The sequence below is a fragment of the Mauremys mutica genome, chromosome 5 (genome assembly GCF_020497125.1).
Source record: "Mauremys mutica isolate MM-2020 ecotype Southern chromosome 5, ASM2049712v1, whole genome shotgun sequence".
Lineage (NCBI taxonomy): Eukaryota > Metazoa > Chordata > Testudines > Geoemydidae > Mauremys > Mauremys mutica.
In genome coordinates this window covers 75,602,057-75,618,970 of record NC_059076.1, presented here as the reverse complement: position 1 = coordinate 75,618,970, position 16,914 = coordinate 75,602,057, and the positions used below count along the sequence as shown (strand labels likewise).

At 46.1% G+C, this 16,914-nt stretch overlaps 1 pseudogene; it reads left to right on the top strand.

The window, feature by feature from the left end:
* Positions 1-838: 838 nt before the first annotated feature.
* On the top strand, positions 839-3,726 carry LOC123371774 (annotated as a pseudogene).
* The last annotated feature ends 13,188 nt before the right edge of the window (positions 3,727-16,914 follow it).

Below are 16,914 nucleotides of genomic sequence, written 5' to 3'. Positions count from 1 at the left end.
GTAGTACCTCTGATAGGGGAGCAGTCGTACTCTTAGGAGTAGCTCATCCACTTTGGTCCCCACTTGACACCCAGCTCTCACCTGTGGCTCCAAGTAGCTGTCAGCATGCGACAGCGGCCACACCCCAGAAACCGTCTCGACTGGCGGGCTAAACCAGGTGAGGGTAGCCGATGAGTCTAAGACTCTCGGTGAGTTAGGGCCTGTCTACCCATTGCATGCGAAGGCTGGATCCGGCTGACTGAGGAAACCTGGTTCAATGGTCAGGAAGGCGGTGACAGCAAGCGTTGTGGAACGCTCAAGAGCACGACAAGACATATAGGCATCCTGGTCATCCACTGCGCCCTGCCCTATCTCCAACAGTCTCGACTCTTGTCCTGCCACTGGATACAGATAGGAACTGGGAAGAGAGAGTGAGGTTGACGTTGCGCAACTCTCCCTCACTTTAATCCAATTCAAGCGCAAGTCTCAACATCATATCATATCACATCATATCAAGTCCTGTGGCGATGGGCGAGCCCCAATACCTTCGATGTGGTGTGGATACACTGGGAGCTGTAGCCGCAGACTGCACACAGGCAGCTCAGGTATAATGGTCGTTCCTCACTGACCGAAGCAGCGGTGGAGCTCGGCATCTTCTTGAGCGACTGAGCAGCCCTATTCAGGATTGCACTGCTCACCTCCGTAGAACGAGGAGGGGGCTAGAAAAGGTGCCCTAAACATTGCCTGCTTCACCTTACCCTGGCCAGCATACCGCGGCTGGCGGGGATCCCATAAAAGCGGTCGAACAAAAACAAAACTTAGAGTGACACCGATCACCATTGGCACATGGAATGTGCGCATGCTACTAGACAACATCACGGCAGACAGACCAGAGAGAAGAACAGCACTTGTCGCCAGAGAGCTCGCACGCTACAACATTGACATTGCAGCCCTTAGCGAACTCGCCTTGCTAATGAAGGACAGCTGTCCGAGTCAGGCGGAGGCTATACATTCTTCTGGAGTGGCCGCAGCAGTGATGAGCGTCGCGAATCTAGAGTTGGCTTCGCCATCAAGAATCATCTTATTCGGAAACTTGCCAGTCCCCCCAAGGGTGTGAATGATCGTCTCATGACAATGCAGCTTCCGCTTCAAAAAGGAAAACAAGCTACTTTGATCAGCACATACGCTCCCACAATGACCAATCCAGAGGATGTGAAGGATAAATTCTATGAAGAACTAGATGCTCTGCTATCATCAGTTCACCATACAGACAAGCTGATCCTGCTTGGAGATTTCAATGCAAGAGTCGGATGCGATGCCGCAGCCTGGGAAGGAGTCATCGGGAAAAATGGAGTGGGAAAGTGTAACAGCAATGGTCTGTTACTGCTGAAAACTTGTGCAGCACATGACCTTCTGATCACCAATACGGTCTTCCGCCTCCCTACCCGTAACAGGACTTCATGGATGCATCCCCGTTCCAAGCACTGGCATCTGATCGACTATGTCATCCTCAGGAGAAGGGACAGACAAGATGTCAGGGTTACAAAAGCTATGTGCGGCGCTGACTGTTGGACGGATCACAGGCTCATAGTATCTAAAATGAAGCTCCGTATCATGCCGAAGAGACGACCACAAGGCTGTAAGGCTCTCAAAAGGATCAACGTGTCGAAGCTGAAGAACAGCCGTATCACTGAAAATCTAGCAGAAGACCTAGAGAATGAGCTTGCTGATCTTCGTATATAGGATGACGCTGAGAGAGACTGGGAACGATTCCGCAACACTGTCCATACAGCTGCATCGAAGGTATTGGGGCCCTCCACACGCAGGCGGCAAGACTGGTTTGACGAAAATGATGCAGAAATCCAGGCCTTACTTGCTGAGAAGCACCGCCTGCATCGCGCATATCAGAACGATCCATCCTCAGCGGCAAAGACGACCACCTTTATCAACGCTCGCAGAACAGTACAGAACTGACTGCGCAAAATGCGGGACTTGTGGCTGAGCGCCAAAGCAGATGAAATACAGGCGTACACGGACAGGAATGACTATAAGCAGTTCTATGAAGCCCTCAACACGCTCTATGGTCCACAGTCTTCTGGGAGCTTTCCCCTCCTGAACTCTGATGGCACTGTGCTCCTTACAGAGAAGACGCAGATTCTCCAGAGATGGGCTGAACATTTTGAAGCAGTTCTCAACTGCCCCTCAGTCATCAATTATGAGGCCATTGACAAGATGCCCCAGGTTGCAGTCAATGACTCCATGGATGCTTCACCAGAAGAGGACGAAGTGAAGAAAGCCATCAACCAGCTGTCAAGTGGCAAATCCCCAGGGTCAGATGCCATACCAGCAGAGGTGTACAAAGTTGGTGGACCTGTGCTGCTACGGAAACTCACTGAGCTGTTTCAGTCCTTCTGGAAGCAGGGATCCATTCCACAGGAATTTAGAGACACATCCATCGTGCACCTCTATAAGAGGAAGGGCAATCGCCAGGTATGCGACAATCACCGTGGAATCTCGCTGCTTTCTACAGCGGGGAAAGTTCTTGCACGGGTTTTTTTGAACCGACTGATCACTCACCTGGAGCAGGGCTTACTGCCAGAATCACAGTGCGGCTTCCGCAAGGGGCGTGGGACTATTGACATGATCTTCGCTGCGCGTCAGCTACAGGAGAAATGTCAAGAGCAGAACCGTGAACTCTACACAACTTTTGTGGACCTCACGAAAGCGTTCGACTCTGTCAGTCGCCAGGGCCTGTGGAGGATCATGTCGAAATTCGGCTGTCCAGACCGATTCATATGAATGGTACGTCAATTTCATCATGGTATGATGGCTCGTGTCCTGGATAATGGTGAAACATCTGAGGCCTTCCCAGTCACCAACGGCGTCAAGCAAGGGTGTGTTTTAGCACCCACTTTGTTTAGCATGATATTCTCTGCCACTCTGACTGATGCCTTTCAACACTGCACTGAAGGAGTAGGCCTGAAGTACAGAACCGATGGGAAACTATTCAATCTGAGGCGACTGCGTGCCATCACCAAGGTGAAGGAAACTGTACTTCGAGACTTACTCTTTGCCGATGATTGTGCTCTGAATGCTAGTACAGAGCCAGAAATGCAAGCCAGTATGGACAAGTTTTCATCTGCATGCAACAACTTCGGCCTTACCATTAACATCAAGAAGACTGAGGTCATGCACCAGCCAGCTCCCCACACTCTGTACTCAGAACCGTCCATCACTGTAAATGGACAGAGACTTCAGGCAGTGGACCACTTCACGTACCTGGGCAGTACCCTTTCTCGAGCAGTGTCAATCGATGATGAAGTAAAGTGCAGAATTGCTAAAGCCAGCTCTGCATTTGGCCGATTGCGCTCCAACGTCTGGGAACGTCGAGGGATCAGCCTACCAACGAGGCTGAAGGTCTATCGAGCAGTGGTGCTTCCAACTCTGCTGTACGCCTGTGAGACGTGGACTGTCTATCGGAGTCATGCACAAAGGCTCAATCACTTCCACATTTCCTGTCTGCGAAAGCTTCTAAAAATCAGATGGCAGGACAAAGTGCCCGATACTGAGGTCCTTGTCAGAGCCAGTCTGCCGTCAGTTCACACACTGCTGATGAGAGCCCAGACCAGATGGGCCGGACATGTCGTGAGAATGTCAGATGAGCGCATTCCTAAACAGCTCTTCTACGGAGAACTCGCCCAGGGAAAGCGCTCCCATGGAGGACAAAAGAAGCGGTTCAAGGACACGCTGAAGACCTCTCTGAAGTCCCTTGAGATTAACACCGCCACATGGGAAACCCTCACACTGAACCGTCCAGCATGGCGCAGCCTCATTCACACAGGCAGTAATACCTCTGAGGCAAGGCGTACTGCTGAGGCTGAAAGAAAGCGTGAGCTGCGCAAGTCCAGAGCTGCCCGCACATCATCGACAGTGCCATCACATGTCTGCCCGACGTGTGACAGGACGTTCCATGCCCAAATCGGACTGATCAGTCATCTTAAGACGCATAGAGTCCGGTCATCGAACGAATGAGTTGTTGAGGTCTTCATCGACAACGATGGATGAACATCATCATCATCATACACATTCCAAACAGGAGTCTGATTCTGCTTAAGTATCACTCCCATTTTAAAGATGGGGGGGGGGGGAAACTGAAGCACAGAGGGGTTAAGTGATTTGCCCAAAGACAGAGCAGGTCAGTGGAAGAGCTGGGAACAGAATCTATTTTCCAGACTCCCTGTTGTAGATATTAGACTTGCTCACTCAATTGAAAGTTGCATAGTAAAGTTGAATGTCATGCCTGTTCAGATGACGATGGGCCACATTGTACCACTGTTACTCCAGTTCATAAATATCTTACTTTACAAAACAGTCCCACTGACTTCAGTGAACTACTTATGAAATATGATACTGCTCAGAGTAAGTCAGAGAACAGCCAATAAGACTAAATGGATATCTAATAGGCCTGATTATGCAATGTGCTGAGCATCTCCTGAGATATGCTTAGCACTACATCTACCATTAAATGTCAATAGATGTTGAAGAGGCCAAGCATTTCATAGGGGCATTTGATGGGTTACAGGATCAGATCCTTAGAGAGCAAAAGATCAACAGTAACAGTGCAGGGACACAAGGTAAGACTGGTAGAATCTGGACACAAACACTAGAGTAACAGAGATGTGCAGGACAAGGAGGTAAAGGGGGAAAGCTGGCAGAAAGACACCTTTAATAAACACTTTTAGATGGAAAAGTGACCATCTACTATATATGGCTACACACACAGAGTTACAGTATTGGTAAGAGACAGCAGCTAGGTACCCAAGAGCTAACAATGTGGAAACAAATCATTTTGGTGAAAAAAAATACATGTAGAGGCCTGATTCTGTGGTTTGATACCCACAAGATGCATCTGTGACACTTCTGAATTTCTGCCCTGACTTGAGGAGGGTTGTGGTGCCAACCACACATGACACTTCCAAATATTTGATATGACAAATGAATACTCCTCACAATTAATTATCTCTATTGTGCTAGATCCAGCAGTTTGCACTTGATTTTGGAGCTTTTGTGTTTGGCTAATATTGTTTTGCTATGGTTTATTTGCTTTATTAGTTTTTCACCTTTTTATCCATGCTTTAGCAAGGCTATTTTTCAGCCTTGAAGTCACACTGGCTTATTATGCCAAACAAGGTTTGTTATTGCTGTTGATTCTGTCAGTTGGTGGCTAGGTACTTGAATGGATTTAACTAACAAATGATGACCCCACCATCCCATGGCTGCTGTTCTGTGTTCACCAGCAAATTACTGCAGGCAAGACTTGAAATTTAAATCCCTGAGGCAAATTAGAAAGGCACCTCTTTATTTGTTTCATGACTTTGGCTATTGTTCTTTTTGGAAAGTACTTGTGGTTGTAACAGGACCACATGCCTCTTTAAGAGGCAGGAAGCCTTGGGCCAGCCAGTTCTGTTCTGTGGAAGAGCCCCTTAAAGAACAGGTGTCTTGAGCCAGACAGACCCAGTGAGGAAGGGATCAGGTGATTACAGGTGAGAAGCACCTGATTTCTATAAAGGCTAGAAGAGTTCACTCAAAGTGGAGAGTTACAGGAAAAAGGTTGGGGTCTATAGAAGGGTTACTGCCAGAAAGGCATGCATGAGCTGCAGAGAGCAGAAGACCCAGGCAGGGCCAGTTCTAAGGGCAGAGGCTTGCCTTTGGTCACTGTGTTGTGCTGCCTTTTCCCCTCTCTCCCCACAAGTAGCATTGTCCATCCTAGATGGCAAAACTGGCCAGGGCTGCTCAAGCAGGCTGTGGAGAAAGAAGGGAAGCAAGGGACGAGTGATGTGCTGAATTTGTATTATTTGGAAGAAATAATGCTGAAGAGCTGCAGCAGAAGGCCTGAACCAAACTCTGGGTGGGGTGTCAGTCCTTGAGGTGTGGGGACAGGTCTACAGTACTGTAACCTCTTATAGCTTTGGGGGGAAATAATCGGAAAAAGAGCTAATCAAGGTGTATGTCCAAACAGTTTGCATGCAGCCAATTACTTTCCTCTGCAATCTCACATCTAAAACTGTACACTCCTGTCTACTCAGCAGTTCTAATGTGAAATTGTCAATCCTCTTACAACTAGATTTCTGAAGGGGACTTAGGTGTCACTGGCTGCCTAAGAGCCCACCTACCAGATAGGGCCCTGTGTGAAAGAAAGCTGGGGAAGTGGTGAACCCCTTGTACACTATAGCCAGTGATAGTTACTCAGGAAGTGGGAGACCAGGTTCAAATCCTGACTCTGTCTGACTGGGAGCAGAGACTTGAACTGGGGGTCTCTCAGGTGAGCGTGCTAAGCACTGGGTTATTGGGTATTATGGGATAGGTCACGCTCAGTCTCTCCTATTGAACCTGTTCCACCATGTATGAAATACTTAAATATTTATTGGAGCAGGGACTGGAACCTGTGCACTAGCCCCTAGACTACAGAGTCAGTCTCTATCTCAGTGAATATTTAAGTATTCTTACAAAATGGAACAGCTTCAACAGGAGTGATTGAGCGCCCCACCTAGAATAACCTCTAGCCCAGTGTTTGGGGCACTCTTTTGCGAGGTGGGCAACTGATTCAAGTCCCTGCTCTGAATCAGGTAGAGCAACGATTTAAATCCAGGTCTTCCACATCCTGGGTGAGTGCTCTAACTATTGGGGAGGGGGGGGGAAGAGGTGCCTCTTCCTTCTCTGAAACTTGTCTTGAGAAAGGACTGATCTGCTTTAGGTGCCTGTTTCCAGGTGAGGGTTCTCAGTTGTGAATCCTGAGCAGAGACAGGTCCAGAATTAAGCATCTAACTCCCTTTGAGGGGCAGGGCTTAGGCCACACCCCTCTCCTAGGCATTGTCTACTGACTGTCTTAGGCAGCTCCCTGTTCAGTGTGATTGCTTCTGTAAATCTTTTTTTTAGGTGCCTAATTCTCACCAGGCATTTTATAGAGAGCTTGGGTGCCTAATTTGGGGTTGTGATTTCCACGACTGCAGGATGACTAAGGGCTTGGCTACACTTGCAGATGTGCAGCGCTGCGAGTTACAGCTGTCTTCGTACAGCTGTGTAAGGAAAGCGCTGGAGTGTGGCCACACTGACAGCTACCAGCGCTGCAGTGTGGCCACATTTGCAGCATTTGCAGCGGTGTTGGGAGTGGTGCATTATGGGCAGCTATCTCAGCGTTCAAGTGGCTGCAACGTGCTTTTCAAAAGAGGGGGGTGGGATGGAGTGTGACAGGGAGCGTGGGGGAGAGAGAGAGAGAGTGGATTTTTGGAGCCAACACTGTCTCAGCTCCCTGCCTTGCAAATTCTGACCATTTCCCCGACACCTCATTCACTCTTAAATGCAAACAGCCTGCAGACCAGATAAGCAGCTGCTCCGATGGACTCCCTTTCCCACCCTCCACCTCCCCGCCGTGCTGTTTTTCTCCTAAAGCAAACACTAGCTGTAGACATTCATCCCCCTGCCTGCCTCATTCACAGCAAACAGGAGCTGAGTTTGTTTTTTAGATAAGCAGCTCCGGGAGCTCCGAGTTCACAACAAAACAAAGAGTTCTTTAGTTAAAAGCATTATGGGAAAATTCTGCTGGAGGTCAATTACAGCGTTTTTGGTGGCCACACTGGCAGAGCAGCGCTGCATCACCAGCGCTGCAATAGTTATACCCGAGGCAGACCAGGAGTACAGCAGCGCTGCAGCCAGGGAGATGCAGCGCTGTATGTGCCTTGCAAGTGTAGACGGTGTGTAAGTTGCAGTGCTGTAAACCCACCACCAGCGCTGCAACTCTCCAGTGTAGCCAAGCCCTAAAAGTCAGGCATTGCAATGCTTAATTATTCCCCCTTGTGAATGTAGCCCCTTTTTTCCACCCAGCTGGTTTGATTACTGACTTTAAAGACATACCTTTGAATTTTCCTTCCCGCTATTTGGTATGAATATACATTTGGCAGCTGGGAGGAAAGTAGAAAGAGGGTATGAAATTTAGGGGAAAAGAGAGTCTAGAGGAGATATCTTCTTATATAGCTCTTCCTCCAGGGCCTGAATAAAAAACAAACAAACAATGAGACAACCTTATCTTACCCTCACCAAAGAAGTGAATCTCATCAGTGACCACACAAACTAGAATGACTTACTTTTAATTGTATGTTGTTTGCATTGACTCAAGCCTCCTTTATAACTATATACTGTACAAAGAAAAATCCTTTAAAAAAATTCCTTGTTTGATAACTAGATTACTGAAGGAAAGCATTCTCTACTCTCCATTAAGACTCCAGGGGCCACCAATTATACAAAGAATATTAAGGATAATGCTAGTGTAGCTATATATACACACACACTTCCTAGACCCTGAAATTATAGCTCTTACATATAAAGGGGATTGGAGTGACTAAGCATTACGCTTAATAATGGACACATATGTATGGAACCAGTTATAAAAATCAGTGCACCGCGGGGCATATTTTCAGCACCACCTCTTGCAAGCTGTTCCAGTGCATTGTCTCCTCCACATTTAAGATGTCTGTAACCATTTCTTTCAGCCTTAACGACCTTCTGATGGGACGGGGAGACAGTGAAGGAAAATGGGAGGATGGCAGTGGTACAATCACTCTACTAGTACAATTGCTTCTCTGTACACTTCTTAAGGTCTTTGTAAGGTATATTATTTTTGCATCAAAAGCATTTTCCAAAGTAGATATTACAGGAACAAAGGAAAGATGGGAAACTGGAGTCTCTGAGGACAGATTTAAGATTGTTTGGGTGACCTTAACTGTGCATTTTCATGCTTTCAAATGTTTAGGGTTTTTTTAAAGTTTAATCAGTCAGAATTGCTGGGTTCTAATGCTTGGGTTGTTTTTTTTTTAATTTTGACAATATTCTCAGAAGGTTTTTGTTTTTTATCCTTAAATTACTGTAATGTAACTTCCTTAAAGATTTTGGCTGGGAATTTAATAATCTTAGTCATCTTTGATTTCATTTAAAAGACCTGCCGTACTCAGATATATCTGCTTCCTTATATTCACAAGGAGCAGAGAATTCTGCAACATTGCATTGTTATATTCTCAGAATCCAAATCCCCATCAGGTTTCTCTCATTTAATTCTCTTCAAATGCTGGGAAGCAGTCTTTGTTGCAAGATCTGAGAGTTCAGTAAATAGTTACGTTACTTGGCACGCCCCTTTAACAGAGATGAGTCAGCAAGGACCTAGAAACATGCTTTTGTTCCTGTGAATAGTTCAGTAAGCAAGGGTGTGTCTATTTGATGTATGCATAGAGCCTCTTGTATGTGTTTTAACCTCAGCAATCTTAACACACCTCTCAGGAAAAAAAAATAGCATTCTCCCAAGAAAATGGAACTTAAGTTAGCATATGTTCAAAGGTAATTTCTACACTCTTAAAGAAATATACTGTACATATATGCTTTAAATTATTATGGCTGTCCAGTACACCAACCCCCATGGGTGTCAACAGCAATGCCAGGGGTACTGCAACTTGGAGACAAGCACAGTAGGTGCTTTACCAGGATGGCCTTGTAGCAACTAACCTTGGTGCATCCCATAACCACTGAGACACATGGCTAAGGGAAAGGGTGTTTTCCTAGGGCTGGCAGGAAAAGTTGTAGATACTCTAGGTACAGAGGCTAAGGGCATAGGCGACAACTCGATGAGTGGTCTGGGGCTGGAGCACCCATGGGGAAAAATTAATGGGTGCTCTGCACCCACTGGCAGCCAAGCTCCCTGCCTCCCTCACTCTCAGCGTGCTGTGTCCCTGCTCCTCCGCCTACCTCCTAGTGTTTCCCACCCAGCCACCACCAAACAGCTGTTTGGCAGCATTAGCATGCTTCTGGAGGGAGTGAGGGAAGGTGGCACATTCAGGGGAGGAGGCGGGGAAGAGGTGGTTCCGGGGCGGGGATTTGGGGAAGGAGTTGGAATATTGGCAGGGAAGGGGTTGAGTTGGGTTGGGGACTTTGGGGAAGGAGTTGGAATGGGGGTCGGGAAGGGGTGGGGCCTCATGGAGGGGGTGGAGTGGGGTCGAGCACCCACGGGAAAGAGGAGAAGTCAGCGCCTATGGCTAAGGGTATGTCTTCACTAGCAACGTTAAAGTGCTGCTGCGGCAGTGCTTTAAGATGGCTGTGTAGTCATGGCACCAGTGCTGGGAGAGCACTCTCCTAGCGCTGTAAAAAACCCACCACCATGAAGGGAGTAGCTCCCAGCGCTAGGAGCGTGTGTTTTTTCACACCCCTGAGCAAGTAGGTTTCAGTGCTGTAAAATGGCAATGTAGACAAGGGCTAAGACAGTTACAGTTCAAAGTGAGTAATAGCAGTTATTGTTTGAGCTCCTGGCATTGTCCAAAGCATGAGTCAGGGCTCTTCAGGCCTAGTGCCTGGGGTGCCCTCTGCAGTCCAGGCTCTATTTCAGCAAGTAGGCACTTGCAGTGTTCTGGGCCAGGCTCAGTTAGTGTCTCTCATTGGACTCCCTATCCAGCTGCTGTTGCTTCCCAATAAGTCCCATAATGACCTGCATCCAGCTGTATCATCTGACAGCCACAGCCTGCTCCACATGTGGCTCTGTCCACTTCCTCAGGCTTCTCTCCAGCTTCTTGCTGTCATGAGGTTCCCACTCCACTCCTGTCCCAAATGCAGCCAGCCACGTCCTGTTTCAGGACCTTTCTCCCTACCCGGCCCAGGAAAATGCAGTTGGGATGGGGTTGATGGGAACTGTAGTTCTCTGCTTTGTTGATTCATCACAATTCACAAAAGTGCCCAAGAATTTAACTTTTGTAGTCATCAGCGGTCGCATATTTAAAGGCTTTATAATTAAGCAGAGGTTCCTTCTTTGATCTGGAAGGCAGACTCAATTTGGGAAAAAAATCTCTTTAAAACAGTGTAACACTAGCTTGCTCTCATTCTTCCCCTATACAATACACAACCCTAGCTTTTGTCTCTCAGTCTCTGCCATCTTTAAAGTCACCACTGTAGAGGGACGTCACGTCACCTCTTTGCCTGGGCAGGTGTGCCAGTTTGTGGGCAGCAGTCCTTGGACATTAAGCAGGAGACATGGTTCTACTAGCCAGGAGGATAAGTGTGGCACAAGAATAAAAAAAAGAGATTCCTCATTCCTCCAACTCGGGAAACAACCTTCACCCCATGAGCACAGCCTTTTGTCCTTAGCAGGCAAACCCAGCGTAACCCACTTAACTAATGGGAGCAATGCTTACAATCCAAGGGGGTCCATGAAGCACAGGATAGTAAAATCACAGAGTGTGGGCAGTCCACCCTGAATGGCTTCATTTAAACTAACAAGGGAGTAGAAAAGCTGAAAAGAGAGTCTGGTTAAATAACTCTATTGCAAACAGTCTAATACTATAAAATCCCACCACCAGACCTTTCCCACAGAGACCTCCTCCCCTTCATTCAAGGACTAATTTCTAACACACACGAGGTGATGGGCTCATTGCAACAGGTAATGGACTCCAGTGATAGGATGGAACGGAGGGGCACAAAGCAGTGATAGGGTGCAGATACCTCTGCAATCATTGAGGCTGAGTGTGAGGCTGAGGCTGTAGCACCTACTGTAACCCTGGAAGGCTACTTTCAAAAAGGTGAGCTCTTGTTGCTATGGCAATTGGAGCTAAAGCCTGTACTCCAATCAGAAGGCCTGGGGCCGGGGTAGTGGTCCTGTAGTCACTGTTGCAAGTTGGACTGCAATTATATGACCCCCTGAACTCTACAGGGCTCACAGAAATATGGTAAATCCCACCCTGGTTACATGACACAGTGCTCCCACTATGAGTTTTGCTTATTGAGGTCATATAGAAATGTTACATATAGCACTTTGTCATTTTTAATTTCCAGGTTCAGAAACTCTAGTAATTTTTTCCATGCTTGTAATAGTATCCATGGCTTGCTTGCAAGACCTAATTTCTAGTGCTCCCCTATGCCTCATCCATTCACGGTTCTCTAGAAGCCCACGCTTCTACTCCACAAAGCTATTATTTACAGCTGTTTTAGAATAAAGTTTCTGATTCTAAATAGATGGTGCTTTTCTGCACTACCGTATGCCCACTCAACATCCCCACCCCTTCATATTGCTTACATTTGATGCTAGACTATGAAATATCTCTCGCTCGCTCTTACAGATCAATTACTGACAATTTTAGCATCCGCTAAAGTCTTTGTGTTTATGGTTTTCACAAACTCACATTGATCCTTGGTGCTTGAATCTTCAAAGAAGTGAAATGTCAGCAGTAGAGCAGATGTCTCCATCTGTCAAGGTTAAGTATTTTGTTTTTACTCTTTGGCACCTTGGGAACTTTCTCTGCATGCCTTTTTTATGCAGCAAGAGGAACTGAGGGCCTCTCCCAATTTGCCTGTAAAGTTACATATGTTTTAAATAAAAATCAATGCACACTTATTATGTTGTTTACCTGCACTTGTATTTCCCTTGATATAGGAGCTCAACCAAGTAATTTCTATTCATTAGCAATAAAATCATATACTGTAGTTGATTAGTTTTGCCTTCACCTTACAGTAACCATATGTGATAGGGAGAGAGCCTCCATTACTCCATTCACAACACTGCAAGCTACATGTGGCCTTTTTGTCACACTTTGCACAGCCTTCCATCCCTTTGTCCATATCAGTGTTCTTCAGTAGCAATTTTTGCTGATAAGCTGCTGCATAAAGGTGATTTTGTATCAGACTCTGCAAATATTCAGGCTAGGGTTCTTTCTGATCGCCTCTAGGTGGTGTTCAATAATAAAAACCTAGCTCCAAGAATGTCACATTCTGGTTCCTGAAAGTTTCACACTTAACAATGAAGGTTTCAAATATATCTTCAGTGAGACTTACCCAAAGGACCTAACTCCATCTCTGTCCCCAATTATACAAATTTTGGGAAACTTATACTTATCTATACGTGTGTTGGGTGGCCCCATCTAGGCAGTAACAAAAACAAAAAAAGAAACCTGTTAGTTTCACAAGATTCTGCATTCAGAGTATTTTTTAGCCTTAGCTTCATTTAATTGCATCTTGACTAGTTGGGCTAATGTTTCATTGCTTAAAAACCTCTTCTTGAGGTTTTGGTATTTGTGTCTTGCATATAACAGATCGATAAGTGTGTTTCTGTGGATTTTTACAGTAATAATAAATTGAAAACAGGCGTAGAAAGGAATCTAAAGAAATTAAAATAACATGTTAACAGTTGTAATGACTGTGCAATTAGAGTCTAAATTCCTGGCCCAGATATGTTGTTATTCAAAGGCCCTGGAGTAAGTTAACTTTATTATTCAGCTGCCAACCTGAATCCCCTGATCACACTGATATGTAACTGCTGGACATGTTCAGTTGTCTTCTGGTAGGGTATTTCTAGGGATTTTGCTAGTGTAAGGTTTAACTTCTGTAGAAAGCTTGGAAGATTATTATTTTTAATGAATGTGTGGCTCAGTTTACCTACCTATTTTTGTACAGGGACTCAAAGGGTTAACTCCTGCTCAGTGTTCTCCGCCCTGGAGACTAGGAAGAGAGGCAATGATCTAAAGCAGAGCCTGCTTAACTAAGCATGGAGAAGCTAAAAAGTCAGGTAAGAGTCATGTGTACATCCTTAATTACTTCAACCCATATCTGACTCCTGTGTTCCTGTTGATACATCATACATTTTTTCTGAAAAGCCTGAAGTGTGTCACTGCATACATTTTCTGGGTACTAAGCTCCCAAATACTTAGTCCTGCCATGAGTGCAAGGGACTGGACTAGATGACCTCTCGAGATTCTAAAGAAAGAAGACTCTTTCAGGGAATCAAACCTGTCCCTGCTGCAGGAGTCACAGTGTGAAACAGGGGATGCTGATGCTTAGGGACCTAGTCTGAGAGTGGCAGAGTCACAGGACTCCCCCTTTAATGATTTATCACCAGGAAGGGTGCACTCATGAGACATTGAAGAAGAGTACAAAGAGTATTGTGTTCTGTGATCTGTGACCCTTTCTGATTGGAATTTCTCAAAAGGCATTTGTTTAACTCATGATATCATATACTACTTGCATAATCTTTCTAACCCTTTTTCTTAGCTGTCCTGCAAGAATCATCACTGTTGATGGTATGAAAAATACCTTAATACTTTCAGAAGAGCTAAGATGCAACTCCGTTTAAAAAATAGTTAGACTGTTCTATTTTGCTTATCATGCCAAAATCACTAACGGTAGAAGTTAAGCGCCAATAAGATTTTTAGTTGCATCTTTCTTTTATTTTGTTTAAAAAAAATCCCAACAAATTGGATAAAATTTCTGTCCCACATACCCTGGTCTTAATTTCATTAAAGCCTGCATTTAAGCCTTTGTTTTCACTGATTAAAAATCATATTCTGGCATTAACTAATAGCCAAGATATTGTTATAAGTGGTGCTGGATGTAATAAAAACAGTGATGAGATAAAATTACTCTTGACTTTAGTAAAATAAACTGTAAAACATTACAAAACAAATTCAGTTGAAAAGTGGGTAGGGCATGAAATATCAATCACTTCCCCAACATTCAGCAGCAGTGTGCCAAGTTCAGAGAGAGACAAGGTGAGTGAGGTAATATTTTTTATTGGACCAACTTCTGTTGGTGAGACAGACCAGCTTTCAGGCCTACACAGAGCTCTTCCTCAGGTCTGGGAAATGTACTCAGAGTGTCACAGCTAAATACAATGTGGAACCAATTGTTTAGCATAAATAGTTAACACATTGTGACAAAGTTCCTCCTCTACGTTGGTGGGTCCTGCACTTATTGGTGGATTTGCTCACCTCAGAGACTCACCATGTGGGTCAGGAAACAGCCCGGAGACCTTCCCCTCTGGTAGAAGCCGCAGTCCAGGTCAATTCCTCCTGTGTTTGATCAGGAGTTGGGAAGTTTGGGGGGAACCCGGACCCACCCTCTATTCCGGGTTCCAGCCCAGGGCCCTGTGGACTGCAGCTGTCTAGGGTGCCTCCTGGTACAGTTGTGCGACAGCTACAACTCCCTGGGCTACTTCCCCATGGCCTCCTCCCAGCACCTTCTTTGTCCTCACCACCGGACCTTTCTCCTGGTGTCTGATTAATGCTTGTACTCCTCAGTCTTCCTGCAATATGTCTTCTCACTCTCAGCTCCTAGTGCCTCTTGCTCCCAGCTCCTCGCATGCACACTACAAACTGAAGTGAGGTCCTTTTTAACTCAGGTGCCCTGATTAGCCAGCCTGTCCTAATTGATTCTAGCAGTTTCACCTCTGACCTGGAGCCAATTAAGAAGAAAGTAGCTTAAAGGACTAATCAGTACGCCAGAGTCCTGAGCAGGGGCGTGGCCTCAACCGGAAGAGGCAGGGCCCTTCAATCCTGTGGCTGGGAGCCCCAGGGCCTTTAAATCACCCCGGAGCTACCAGCTGCAGAGGCGGCTGGGAGCCCTGGGGGTCAGGGGCGAATTAAAGGGCCCAGGGCTCTGGCCACCACAGAGCTCTGGGCCCTTTAAATCACCATGGGAGCCTGGCTGCCAGAGCTCCGGTGGTGCTTTAAAGGACCCAGGGCTTCCCGCAGCGTCCAGAGCTCCAGGCCCTTTAAATCCCCGCCCGAGCCTGGCTGTTGGAGCTCTGGTGGGGATTTAAGAGGCCCAGGGCTCTCTGCAGTGGCAGGAGCCCTTTGCCCTTTAAATCACTGCTGCAGAAGCTGGTCCAGTCTGGCACGGCGTACTGGCTCTTGCGGTACGCCATACCGTACCGGCTTACTTTCACCTCTGCTCCAGGTGTCCTAATTAGCTTGCCTGCCTTAGTTGGTTCCAGCAAGTTCCTGTTTGTTCTGGAACTGCCCCTGTTACCTTAACCAGGGAAAAGGGATCTACTTAATCTGGGACTAATATATCTGCCTTCTAACACTCTCCTGTAGCCATCTGGCCTGACCCTGTCACAACATATTTCAAGGGATCATTCAAGTTGAAGTGGCCTGTTAACACCCTTCCAACCATGGGGGTTGGGAGGAGAGGGTGGGGAGGAAAGGAAGGAAAAAAAGGTTTAAAGAGTAATACTTTTCAGCTCCCTAGCAATTTTTGACCTCTTTAAACTAGTCATGCTCTATCTCTCCCACTTAGGCCACGGCTACACTTGAGAGACCTTACAGTGGCACAGCTGTACTGATGCAGCTGCACCACTTTAAGATGTCCCATTTAGCTGCTCTGTGCTGACAGGAGAGACCTCTCCCATCAACATAATTAAACCACCCACAACGAGTGGCAGTAGCTACGTCAGCAGGAGAGCGTCTCTTGCCAACACAGCACTGTCCACACTGCTGCTTCTTTTGATGTAAATTATATCACTCAGGGTTGTTTTTAGAAGGTCTCTTTCTATAAGTCTATAATATATAACTAAACTAAACTATGGTTGTATGTAAAGTAAATAAGGTTTTTTAAATGTTTAAGAAGCTTCATTTAAAATTAAATTAAAATGCAGAGTCCCCTGGACCAGTGGCCAAGACCCAGGCAGTGTGAGTGCCACTGAAAATCAGCTTGCATGCCGTCTTCGGCACCCGTGCCATAGGTTGTCTACCCCTGCTTTAAAGCCTACCTGCTGACAAGGTCCTGTTACTGGGTGTCTCTATATAGAACATGGAACATATTGCAGCTAATGATGAGTTTTGGAGACATTTTTTAAAACACTGATCTCCTTGAAGAATTTAAATACAGATACATTTTGTTACAATAGAATTTCCACCTAGCTTTTTTAGCTGCTTTGATTGCAGGATGATGGAGACTGTCACTCGCTCAGATATGGGTAGCATCTTCAGACCAGACCATGTTACTGGAAAGGATCACGAGGCTCTGTTTTTCAGTTTTCACAATTTCTTCCTTATCAATTGAATTTAATGTCAATTAGACCCGTCCAAGAGCAGCAGCTATCTGGATTTCCTCCTCCAGTGAAATACACCACTCATTGGC